Genomic DNA, 12,222 nt, shown 5'->3' with positions numbered 1-12,222 from the left:
TATGCAATTCAAATAAGCATTGGAAGGTAAATTGGCAACCAGCCATTGTTTCACACGCTGATTTCCAAAACACAAGACTGTCCCAGTCATAGGAACTGATAGCAAACATAATGAACTTCAGCTCAGTGCCTACAACCTAAGAAAGCCCTGGGTTGACTGTTCATGTGACCTCCAAACAGGGTGGTCTACAGGGGGTTGCTGACTTTGTGCCCCTCCCTCACTGTCCTTTGGATGCCTGGTTGACCTCTTTTTCTTCTCTTTGCAGGTGGCCAAACCACAGGCTCCTCCTTCTTCCTGGCCTCAGGAGCATTAATCAAGTTCAACCTTCCAAGATCTGGCAGAGGACAGGCAGCACCTACTTCTCAATAAACTCAAGCTGTCATTGGAGATGAAAGATGAGTCCACAAAAGCTTGGAGCATCCAAACTCCCCAGCTTGCCAAGTGCAGAGAAGGAAATGCGGCAGAGATCAGGAGGGAAGTGTCCCCCAGGACAGGTCTCTGTGGATGGACCAGGGGAAGTGGCTGTCTTCTCCTTCCTCCTTCCCCTTCCATCCCCTAGGTGCTCCCCTAGTGACATCACCATGCAATAGGATGAGACCATTTAACTGTCTTTTCCTAGCAAGACAATGTGGTGTGTGGTTTATGGTGCATTACACTCCTCTTTGCAGCAAGTGGTAGGTGAACGGTGTTTTCCAAGTTGGATGGTACAGTGCCATAAGTAGAAACATTTCCCAAAGCCCCCAGACACTTTCTCCTCCCGAGCTGGGAGCATCAGCACACTCCTGTGTAGATGCCCAGCAGATTCCGTTTGGCCCACTCACTGGCCCCCTCCACTTGTACCGAAAGCTCAATTAGATGACAGACTTTCACTCTTGTAACCCCCATGCTAGTTGCAGGTTAAATATTTGCATACAGGTACGACATGCAAGATCAGGTTACAATATTTGGAATCAGTACTTGCAACTATTTAGATGCCCAGGATGTTAACCTCTCTCGACACCTTCCTCCCCTCAATCCCCAAAGCCCTTTCACCAAGTAGCTGGTACTAATCACTGGTGTTTATAGAGTTTTCAAAGGGTAGGGCACAGTGCAAAGTGTTTTACAGATAGTATGTCATTTCAACTTCACAGTAATCCTATTTGGTAGATTGTTTTTTATCAGTTACAAGGGGACATCTGAAGCCCAGAGAGGCTGAATGACTAGTAGTACCACATCATTCACTCAGTAAGTGGCAAAATCAAACCTGAGTTCATGTCTGCATATTTTACATCCCACTCTCTCCCCATGCCGCAACTCTTAACTTTAAGGCAAATTAATAAATGAACAAATAGTAATTGAGCATCTGCCATGTACCAGGCTCTGAGCTAGGAAATTTCACAGAGTATTCTCATCCACCTGAAGACAATCTTGTTTCTTGTTTTATAGGGGAGGAAAATGACGTCCTGGCTTGTCAGCTATGGACAGACCTGGGACTTGAATTCTGTTTGACTATAAGGTTTTTCCTTCCTTCTCTCTTTCCCTTCCTCCTTCCTTCCCTCCCTCCCTCCCTTCCTTCTTTCCTTCCCCAATTAATCTTCACCAATTTGGCTAAGGTTGGAATCTCATCTTAACCTTCTTGAGAGATCATTTATACATTGTGCCAAGCTCAGTATTTAACCCATGGGAAGCTCTTGAATAAAGTTAATTCCCACCTCTCTTCACCTGGAATCACCTAGAGAACTTTTATCACACTTCCTTTCCACTCCTTGGTGAGTAGAAAGGGGCGGCTCTTTTCTAGCTACACTGGGGGTAGAAATTCTGTCTCTCCAACTTGGCAAGTGTTTCCTCTGCCTGGAGAGCCATGTCTTGCAGGTGGTCGAGTTTGACCCTTGCAGGGACACCTAGAAGAGCTGAGGCACCCTGTCAGCACTGGGGCTCCTTTCTGTTAGTTTCTGAAGAATTAATAGAAAAGGAAACTTTGCAGGATCTCATCCCAGGCTGTTTTCCCTTCTTTCTTGTTTGTCAAAGGAAGGCCCCTGCTGGCCTTTTAATCCCGAGGAAAACTTAACAAACACTTGCTGCAAACCACCTTGCTCCCTCCACCCCCCCCCCCCCCCCCGCCCCGCATCAAATAACCTTCCCCACTTCGGAGATTTGCCTTCCAATCCCTGCAAAGGAGCAGCAGAGAAGGCAGGATATGGAGTCTCATTAAGTTTCTTTGCTGTGCCAGTTGACTTTCCCAGAGGGGGATGTAATGCTCTCTTCGTAATACTCAGCCCCTCTCACAAGTTGGCAGCTTCTTTCTCTCAACTTGTATTCTTGGCTAAGAATGTGTTCAAAGGGATTTTAGAAAAGCCTCCCCAAATACCTGTTTACTGACTTTCTCAGAGCGTTTCTGAGATGGCACAAGGATGTGGCAGCTCTGAAGTTGGCTTCCTCTTGCTAATGAGTCTCAGGCTGAGCGTCTTCTCGGCACAGAGTGATGGGGATGAGGGGGGCAGCTCTGCCCCACTTCCTTTTGCCCTGGACTGACCCCCACTCTCTGGCCTGCATCCTGTCCCCACTGGAGCTGGGGGTGTCTGGCCAGTCCAGGGGCCAGGGGTTTCCCCCAGAGAGTCCTGCTCAGCTGGGGATGCAGGGTCCATCTCCACACTCAACTTTGGAATCTCACGAGCTCCTTGTCCAATCCCCAGGGCATCTCTGGCCTTGCCATACCCCCCAGGTCTGGTTCTGTTCTGTATATCTTTGTTAAGAGCATAAAGAGGTCTTTTGTGGTGTACGTCGCCTGAGTTCTGAGATCGTTCTATTTTGATGAATTTTGTAATGCCAAGTATTGGACCCCATTCTTGGGACCTCTCCTGGAATAATAAAATAATTAACTAGTATAGCTCAGGCATTGTTCCAAGTGCTTCATTCATTTAATCCTATAATTATTACTTTTTTAAAGTAAGTACTATAATTTTTCTCTATTTTAAAGAAAAGGAAACTGAGACACCAAGAGATTAAATTACTCTCCCAATGCCACTTAAACAAGGAAGTGGTAGAGTTAGGATTATAATCTGGTCTCTCTCATGCTCTTAACCATGACATTAAATTTCTCTGAGCAAGTGGTCACCTGAGGTTAAGCTGAGCAGCGGGCCCTGCACAATCCCCTCCTCTCTCCTGTCAAAACCTTCATTTCTCCTCACTCCCACCACAGAGAGTCTCCTCCAGACCAGAGCAACTGTTCCCTGTACACTGTCACAACCATACCACTCCCTCTGCCACTCTGGATTTGCTCATCAGCCACCTCTGTCCTTGAATCCCTTCCCCCTCTACCCCAATGGAAATCCCACCTTACTTTCCTTCCAAAATCATTCCTAAGTCTTCTCTACTCCAGGAAGATACCCTTGTCTTACCCAATTCTTCCCATCTCCTGATGCAAATTCACTTATGGCTCCCCTTGGGATGGGGGCAGGGGTAGAACACACTGATAATTTCTAGATGGGTGACCCTGGAGCTCTCACAGAGAGAATCTTGACCCAAGGTAGGACATCCTCCTTAAGGCCTCAGGAGTCTCTTCTTCTGTCACCTCATTCACAGTGTCATCTTGCTATGAGCATGGCACTGTGTTAGGGTTGTGAGATGCTAAGATAATAGGGTGCAGTCTGTGCCCTAGACATAGTTGCAGACTAGTATTGGGTTGATAGTAAATGTACATAAATAATTACCGTACAAGGAAGTGAATGGTCAGTGTCTCAATCAAGACACCAAGTGCTTGAGGGCCCTAAGATGGGAGAGATCTCCCAGCTGATGATGGGGAAGAAAGGGCAAATGGCATCTGAGTTTGACTTTGAGAGATATGCTCATTTTGCAGACAAGGCTTCCAAGGCTAATGGACAATATAAAAATAGCAATGCAGCAGGAATATTTGGGATTGGAGAAAGGAATCTGTGTGAAGTAAACATGAGAAATGAGACCAGAAATTACCTGTGGTCAAAATGGAAAGAATCTTACATATTAGAGAGCATACTTAAAAAAAATCATAGCTCTTAGAGAATAAAGAGTCGGGATTAAATAGTGAATGCAGTCAGGAGTCTCTGTAGGTGGGGAGGGAAATAATCGAAATTAACTCTGATAGCCACGTACAAGAGTTGGGGTACTACACAGCTATTGTAGAGACCAACAGGCCTTTGTAGAGATGGAAGAAAAATCTATGACAGTGGGTACCGACAGGAAAGGATGAATGTGAGAGACGTTTCATTTGTAGATTATATGAGATTTGCCATCTGACTAGATACAGAGAGGGAAGGAGTAAAAATGAGTCTGGGGCAATAACAGAAATAGGAAAGTAGGGGGAAATGTAGATTTTGGTAGGTGGGGGTGGGATGGAGAGGACTGGTAATGTTGGGACTCATGGGGCTTGAAGAACCAAAGTACCTCTAGTGAAGTTGTTAGTATACCATTTGGCATTTGGCAGAAGCTGGAGCAGCATAGGTCTGGTGGTCCCTGGCAGAAAGGAATACTCAGGGCCATTTGGGTCTCTGCTGCCACCTCCTACCCAAGCTAAGGTCAGGTTTACCCAAGTTCAGATATTTCCTGATCTTCTCATTCAGGTAAAAGCCCATTTGGTCCACAAGCATCACTGTCTTGGGTTTCTGCCTCACTTTAAAAATGTATCTTTTCTTCCCAAGGTCAGCCTGACCTCACTGCCACAATCCTGGACCTCAGGGGAAGAAGCTCCTGGATGGAGATACTAATACCCGGCCTTTCTTCCAGCTCTCATTCACATTGTTTTTCTTAATGTTACCCATGGAGTGACTTTTCTAAATGTGTTAGAAAGAAAATGCCTCCCCAAATTGCTTTCTGTTCATGGGGTTAGGGGCAGGGCAATTAGTTATTAACTAAATCTAAAACCCCTGCCCCTTCATCAGAAAAGTTCAGGATCAGGAACATCCATTTTCTTCTCCGTTGGTATTGCTGATCCTGACACTAATTAGAATGAGTGAGAACCTTCCTCTTTGAGCTGTTGTCCCATAATAAAGTAAATATGGTATTGATTTTCCAAACATGCTCAGTTGGGAGTAAATCTTTAACAAATGTGCATCCTTACTGAGTGTTACTCATTCCTCTGCATTTCTACAAGTCTTTCTATGTTTTTGGCACCTTTGAGGGGAGTGTCGATGAATTAATTGCCTAGGAGTTGAGGAGAAACCAGGATGGGAAAGAAAGAGGAAGGATAGAAGAAAAAAACGTACTATTTTCCTTTCAAAAATAACATTTTAAAAGTAGTCATCATTCATGAGGAACACTCACAGATATGAGCTCTTTTGATCCTCAATCCATGAGGAAAAAATATCAGTTTAGTCCAAAAACATTTACTGAGCATCTACCAGAAGCCAGGCCATCAAAAGCTCAGAAAATGTGAAAACAAATGAGACCCATAAAGAGCCCATATTCTCAGTAGGGAAGACAGATATGTAATAAAAAAGTAAGATCCTAGGACATACATAAAATAGTCCAAGTATGTACAAGGTCTAGAACCAGAACAAAGACTCACCTCTAAGTGGAGTCCACAGAGGGTGGGATTCTTAGCAAGATTTTGAAAACAGAAAAGAGAAATTACAGGACATTTCAGGCAAGGCCATGTGACAGCATGGTATAGCTATGGGATTGTGAGGAGTCTTGTCTTGCTGGTGAAAAAGGTTGGGTGGAAATGCTTCAGGATAGGTAGGAAGGTCAGGTGGTCTCCAGGAGAGATAGTCATGAGCTAACCATAATGCCACAAAGTACCTTGTAGGCCATGAAACAGCTTGACCTTTTCCTAAAGGTTAAAAAAAAGACAGTGGGAGATTCTTAAAAAGGACCTAACTCTACAGCTGTAGGTTTTAGGAGAAAAATGTAAGTTTAGTTTGGGTCATATTAAATTTGAAGTTCCTATCTAAATTTAACTAATTTAGATATATATAAATTAAAACAGCCAATTGGAACATATGGGGTTGGAACTGAGGGGATGGTTTGGGGAGGAGATACAGATGGGGGCTTTGTCTCATAGGTGGTAGCTGAAGCAAGTGTAGAGGATGAGATGCCTCAAGGAGAGTACGTGGAGTCAAAGACAGAGATCAGGGCAGTACCTGAGGATATCAGCCTTCAAAAGGTAGCTGAGAAAGGTAGAGAAAGAGAGACTTGAGACAGATCAAGAAGGAATGTCCTAAGTATTAGAGGATAATATAGATAGAGTGGGGTCAGGAAAGTCAAGGCATATTTCAAGAAAAGGTGTGGTCATCAGAGTTGACTGTAGAGAAGTCAAGCAAATTATTGACTAGAAAGAGTCCCCTGGATTTATCAAATGTAAGAATCTATCAGTGGAAGAGTCAGTCTCAGTGATGGACTGGTGGGTGAAAGCCTGAGTGAAAGATGAGAACATGGAGGTAACAATTGAAGTCTACTCTTTTTTAAAACTGTAACTGTAAAGATAGGTGGAGATGGGGGAAACATTGAATCAAGAGAGTTATTATTTTTTTAAGATTATGAAAGACTTGAACATGTTTGTGCAATAGTAGGAAGGAGCCATTCTGAAAAGGGAAGATACAAGATAGAAGAGCTAGTTGAAGGAATAAGTTTCCTGGTCCCTGAGAAGGCAAGGGAGTGTGGGTTGGGATAAGACTCAGAGTACAGAAGTTGTGGCCTTGGGCAAGAGGAAGGGTAGGTCTTCTTCCTAGAGAGGAACAAGACAAGTAGTGAAAGTGGAGGGAGAAACAAGAAAGAATGAAATCGATTGTTTTGAGGCTAACGGGAGCTGATTGGACGAAATCACATTACAACCCTTTGACCCGGCATCACTGTGATGGAAATCTCTGTACATCAAAAGCGGTCCAAGTTCTGGCTAGTAGCCCACACATATGACAAAGCCAAATCCTGCAGTCAAAGAATATGGATAATTCTTGGAGGGGGTATTAAGAAGATATTGCCAATAATGGAAAAGTGCTTCAAAAGGAAAGCACAAATAACTTCCAAGTAGAAGCTGGTTTGGCAATTATTGTGTAGGTGGATGCATCTCCTGACTCCTCCCCAATTTCCTGTAGGGCTTAGTTAAAAATTAACCCTGGTTAAACATGCTACCCCAAAAGCCAATTGGGCACAATCTGACACTTCATGGATAGATAATAGAAAGTATCCCACCCCACACTGCAGCTGCCCCTTGGCCCTAACAGATCTCCCGTTCCCGTGGAGGCCCTATCTAGAGATCAAGTCTGGAATCAGATACGGAGAAATTAATTAGGCACAACAAGGGATGTCTCAATTTATATTGGTTTCCTTCTCCAAAAGTAAGGGGGGATGGTTCTGCATCCTCCTGGAAACTAACTGCACCAATTGCAAGCCAGCGGGTGAAGTTAGTTTGACTTTGCTGCCCTTTAGCTTCTTTCATCCTTTTTCCTTTTTTGGCAGCTAGACCCTCTTCTCTCCTTCAGGCATGACCCCTCCTGATCTCTACCCTTCACCTGACATGAAAACTCACTTTCAGTATAGGATCTGAAACTTCATTTAGTCGTTCACACCTTAGTATAAACCTAAGGAACTCTGTTTGCTCTCTAGAGGGCATGGTTACACAAAGACTTCTCTTTTAATTGTAATAAAAGCTTTGATCTCTGTTAGAAGGGTTGGACTTATGGAAGCAGGAGAGAGATGGCTTTGGGGACTGAACCTTTCTTAGCACGTGATCACTCTTCTAGGCTTATGCCTGATTTTGCGTGTTTCCGTGGCTTCAATCTGTGGTGGGGCAAATTGAGGTCACTGGAGTCATCCACACCCCAGTGTAAACCATGAAGACTCAGGCTCTGTGACCACTGCCCTCGTTCTAACCTCCTAAATCTTCCAGAACTAGGGCAGGGCACCCAGGCTTTTGTCTGGGGTGACAGCCTAGCAATGGCCAGTGCCTTTGAAGATTTTTCTCTCTGGCATCCTGCTCATTTTCCTTCTTCATAGTTCTTTGTTGATGGAGAATGGATATAATATAGCATAAATGCTGGGAGACAAATGTAGCAAAAACACAGCTTCATCTTACTGCCTTCTCCCAAACCCTGATGACCATGCTTTTCTTCTGTCTCCTCATGGAAGTCAGTGCAGTTGGATGGCCCTTGCTCTTTAACATACCCAAGCATCTCTGGATGCCTGCAAGTCAGGTGTTGGGGCAGTGGCTTTGGGTAGGCTGTTTCATTCAAGCTTCATCTTCAGGGAAACAACTGTGTCTTAGAAAAGTCCCATATCTCTAAGCTTGTCCATACATATTTCTATAGCAAATGATGAAAAGTTGGAGCTGATGTCATGCGGATTATTTATATGGATAAAATCCCACCAGGTTGCTCATGATGTACCACAAATGCTTGCCATTCTGCTACTCTGGCCCGAGGAAAAGCAATTGCACTTGACACAGTAATCAGTTGCCCCTGAGAACATGGTTCCTTTAAAATTTTCAGACTGTAGTGGAAAGAGCTCTGGGTCCAGCCCTTAGGATGTTGTGACCCAGCATGCCTAGGATAAAGGTTTCACCAAACATCAGAAGTAGAATCTTGGTTAGACTGAAACTACTTCATCCTTAAATATTACTTGTCTCTCTGTCCTTGAAAGGGACTCTAGCACTAGGAAAGCCAAGGATGATAGGAAGTTTGTGCCCAAAGCAGGGAACTGAGGGAAAGACACTCACACAGCAAAATTTTTTGAATATTTTCTTTCCTGATTATATAAGCAACGTAAGTGATATATGTCCATTGAGGACATTTTGGAAATGAAGAAAAGCATAAAGAAGAAAGTTAAAATTACTCATCATTCCATCTACCCACAACATTATGGTGTACTTCCTACAAGCCCTTTGTGTATTTTACAAAATGGAAGCATATCACATGTAATTTTATGACCAGATTTTTGCACTTTACTTTATACCACGAATGTAGCTATTTGATCAGAAAGTCTTAAACTCATCAGGGTATAAACATGGAATGTTTCTACTTTTCCAATCATTGTTGCTACTGTGCTATGTCAAATTTTCTCCTCCCACTGGGGAGAAGACACCTCTGACAACAGCTCAATCTGATTCCATAACTTTCAGTCATATTTTTTATTAAAATTGTTACATTTTGGTTATTAAGCCTAGTATTTCCCATTAAAAAATTTCAGTCTCATATTTGATTGATTCAAACCTCTCTTCAGATCTCCTAACCCCAAGGGACTGGCTAGACTTGCCGTTTGTACTGGGAAGGACAGAGGGGGGAGAGGGCATAGTCTGTGGTTTCTCATGCATCCCCTGTCTCTTCCTTGCCCTGGCCCCTCCTGTATGGGGATGTGCAGAGAAGAAAAGGGAAAAGAAATACCTCTTTATGTGACTGTCCTTGGCAAGTCGCTGCCCCTTCCTGTTGGTTGGCACCACTATTCTAGATCTTTGTCATCGGTCTATATAGATGGTAGGGGACTCCACAGGTCTTATTGATGAGGTAACTATCCCCATGGTGCTCCTTTCTACCTCCAACTTAAACATACTTACTATGCTCCTATACCTTCCATGGCCTTCCATGTGGGCCCTAAATGTCTGGAGAGGACTCAAGGAGATAATTCTTGCCCCCTCATCACATGGCCATACCGCCACACTTCCCTTGGCCCCCAGCGATCTCCTCCCAGCTCAACAGAACCTAAGAACGAGCTGTCAGACCCTCCCTCTTGGATATACCCTCAACATTTATAAACCATCCTCTTGGGACCCCCCTTTTTAGCTTGAAAATGATGATAAGTTGCATTTTCTCCCTCTCCTCTTCCATGGGCACATAAAGAGTGGATAAACTCTTCACAAACACTATACTGCTTAAAAAGATGACTTTTTTTTTTATATCTCCACGATAAAAAGCCAACAAATCAGTTCTACTTTTCTCAATATTTAATTATTTTGTTTTCAATGGCTCGCTGTTTCTGCTGTAAACTGCACTCTTCTCAAGGCTCAGTCAGTACTATCTTATTATGATGGCACTTTGCAACATCTTTTCATGGCTGTGTTTCATTCCATCATATGGTTCACAATATCGTCAAAAATTTGGTTGCCTCTATTTTTATATTACAAGCAATGCTGTAATGAACATCTTTGTTCATATTTTATATAATTTTCTTAGGATTATAGGTAACAGTTATTAAGCACATATTATGTGCTGGCATTTTGTTAAGGACTTACAAACATTGTCTTATTTTGTCCTCATAGGATATAGGTACTAGTGCTAGATTGATAGACATACAGAGTTCATCCTTTTGTGCAACAATAATACCAAGCTCCTACAAATGTCAGGCACTGTTCCCAGTGTTCTCATTCATTTCTACCTGCCCTGATCATGGTGCATTGCCCCAGCCCTGAAGTTTGCCATGTGGGAGTAGGGCTGCATGGAAGCAGAGCAGGGCAACCTTCCCACGCAGGCCGAGCAAATCCCTAGGACGCCAACACACTAGACTCAGACCCCAGGTGCTCCCTTCTTTCCAAGGATAGAGTAAAAAGTACAGGCTATGTCGAAAGTCCTCAGAATGAGGTCCAGAGGCTCCTTGTGTTATGTCAAGGCCCTTGAAGAGTCGAAGAAGTATAAGCATTCTCCAAGGTTCTGAAAATAGCAACACTCACTTTTCATGCACAAAAAAGGATTAAAGACCCCGTGTTTGGTCATCACTCAAACCTTCTGAAGGGTCAGCAGGATAGATATTTAGCTAGAGCTAGAGTCTTATTTTTAGGTAGACAGAGATCAGGATGGAGCTTTATTTCCCAATCACTGTTTAAGTAAAGAAGGAAATTGAGTTTTGAAATTTCCCTCCTCTCTCCTGTCCCTAGGACAAGATGATATGAAGCTGTAGAGGTAACATCCATGTCATCGGAGGTGGGACCCACATAATTCCTGGGGGAGGGGTCATGGGAAAGGGCCTTAGGGCATCTGAATCCTTGGAAACCTGGGTCGTATCGGGTTGGTCACAGGTGTGGCAAGGGGTGACAGAATGGGAGGAACGGAATATGTCCTAGATGTTCTGGGTGATCTCTCTTTCCTATCTCCCAACAGCAATGGAAAGTAGTAGGATTGGGATAAAAGGCAGATGTCATAGTAGTTAACAACTTGGGCATAGAGTCATATAGCCTCGGGTTTGAATTTCATACCCCCTCTGCATATCACTTAGACTTGGCTGTGGCTCTAAGCAAGAGAAAACAAAACAATCAGGGGGTAATAGGGGTTAATTTTTCCTCACCTAAGTCCAGAGGGAGGCAGTGCAAGGCTGCTGAACCTCCTCAGGAATGTCCTCTGGGGCTCAGGTGCCTGTCATCTTCCTCATATGGCTTCTTAGCATGCAGTTTTCATTCTTGGGTTTGCAAAGTAGGTGCTGCAACTCCAGCCTTCATGCCCATGTCTCTGGCAGGATGAACGGGTGAGGGCCTGTCTCTTTAGCAAGGGATTCTGGGAGATTCACCCAGGAACTTTGACTTACATCTTATGGGCCAGACTCTCATTGCAAGGGAAAGTAGGAAAGACAACAGTCTACCTTTCTACTTTCGTAGAGGAAGGCAAGGGAGAAGTCTAGCTTTCTACTTTTGTAGAGGAAGGCAAGGGAGAAGCCGGTTGTAAATGCCTCCTTATCTGTATGAATTTTAGCATCATTTCTGTTCATGCACCTGTAAAATAGGGATGATGTTGCCTACCTCGTGGGGTTGTTTGGGGGGATTAATTGAGATAATGTGTGATAAATCCTTATCACAGTCCTCAGCATGTCATAAGCTCTCTACAAACTTTTTTAAAAAAAGAAACAGTATGCTAGACCTTTGTCCACAGAGCATGGAGAGAAAGAAGTACACAATTCAGAAGAGGGTCATAGCTTCTCACTGTAGAATTTCCCACCTAGCTGAGGACGCAGCTGAATTCTGGGGATTTATATTGATAACATCTCCTGATGACAGCTGGCTGGGTTCAAGAGGCTACCAGCAATCTTGATCCTCCAGCACTGTTATTCAACATGGAAAGAATGTTTAAGAATGCACCCTATTTGTATGATGTTTGTGACGATCTGCCTTACCGTCATAATTGTGTCCCGGAAGAGCTGTGAGCAAAGAAAAATTTGGTAAATACCTTTGGATGGGAATCAGTGGGTTTGGATATGTGGCTTTGCTCTGCCATTTACTATCACTGTGACCTTGGGGTAAACCTTGCAGGACTTTAGTTTATCCATCCGTCAGTTGGGGATAAGACAACTCTTACCCAC

This window comes from Zalophus californianus, chromosome 4, assembly GCF_009762305.2.
Source record: "Zalophus californianus isolate mZalCal1 chromosome 4, mZalCal1.pri.v2, whole genome shotgun sequence".
Taxonomy (NCBI): domain Eukaryota; kingdom Metazoa; phylum Chordata; class Mammalia; order Carnivora; family Otariidae; genus Zalophus; species Zalophus californianus.
Note: the sequence above shows the minus strand (reverse complement) of the source record.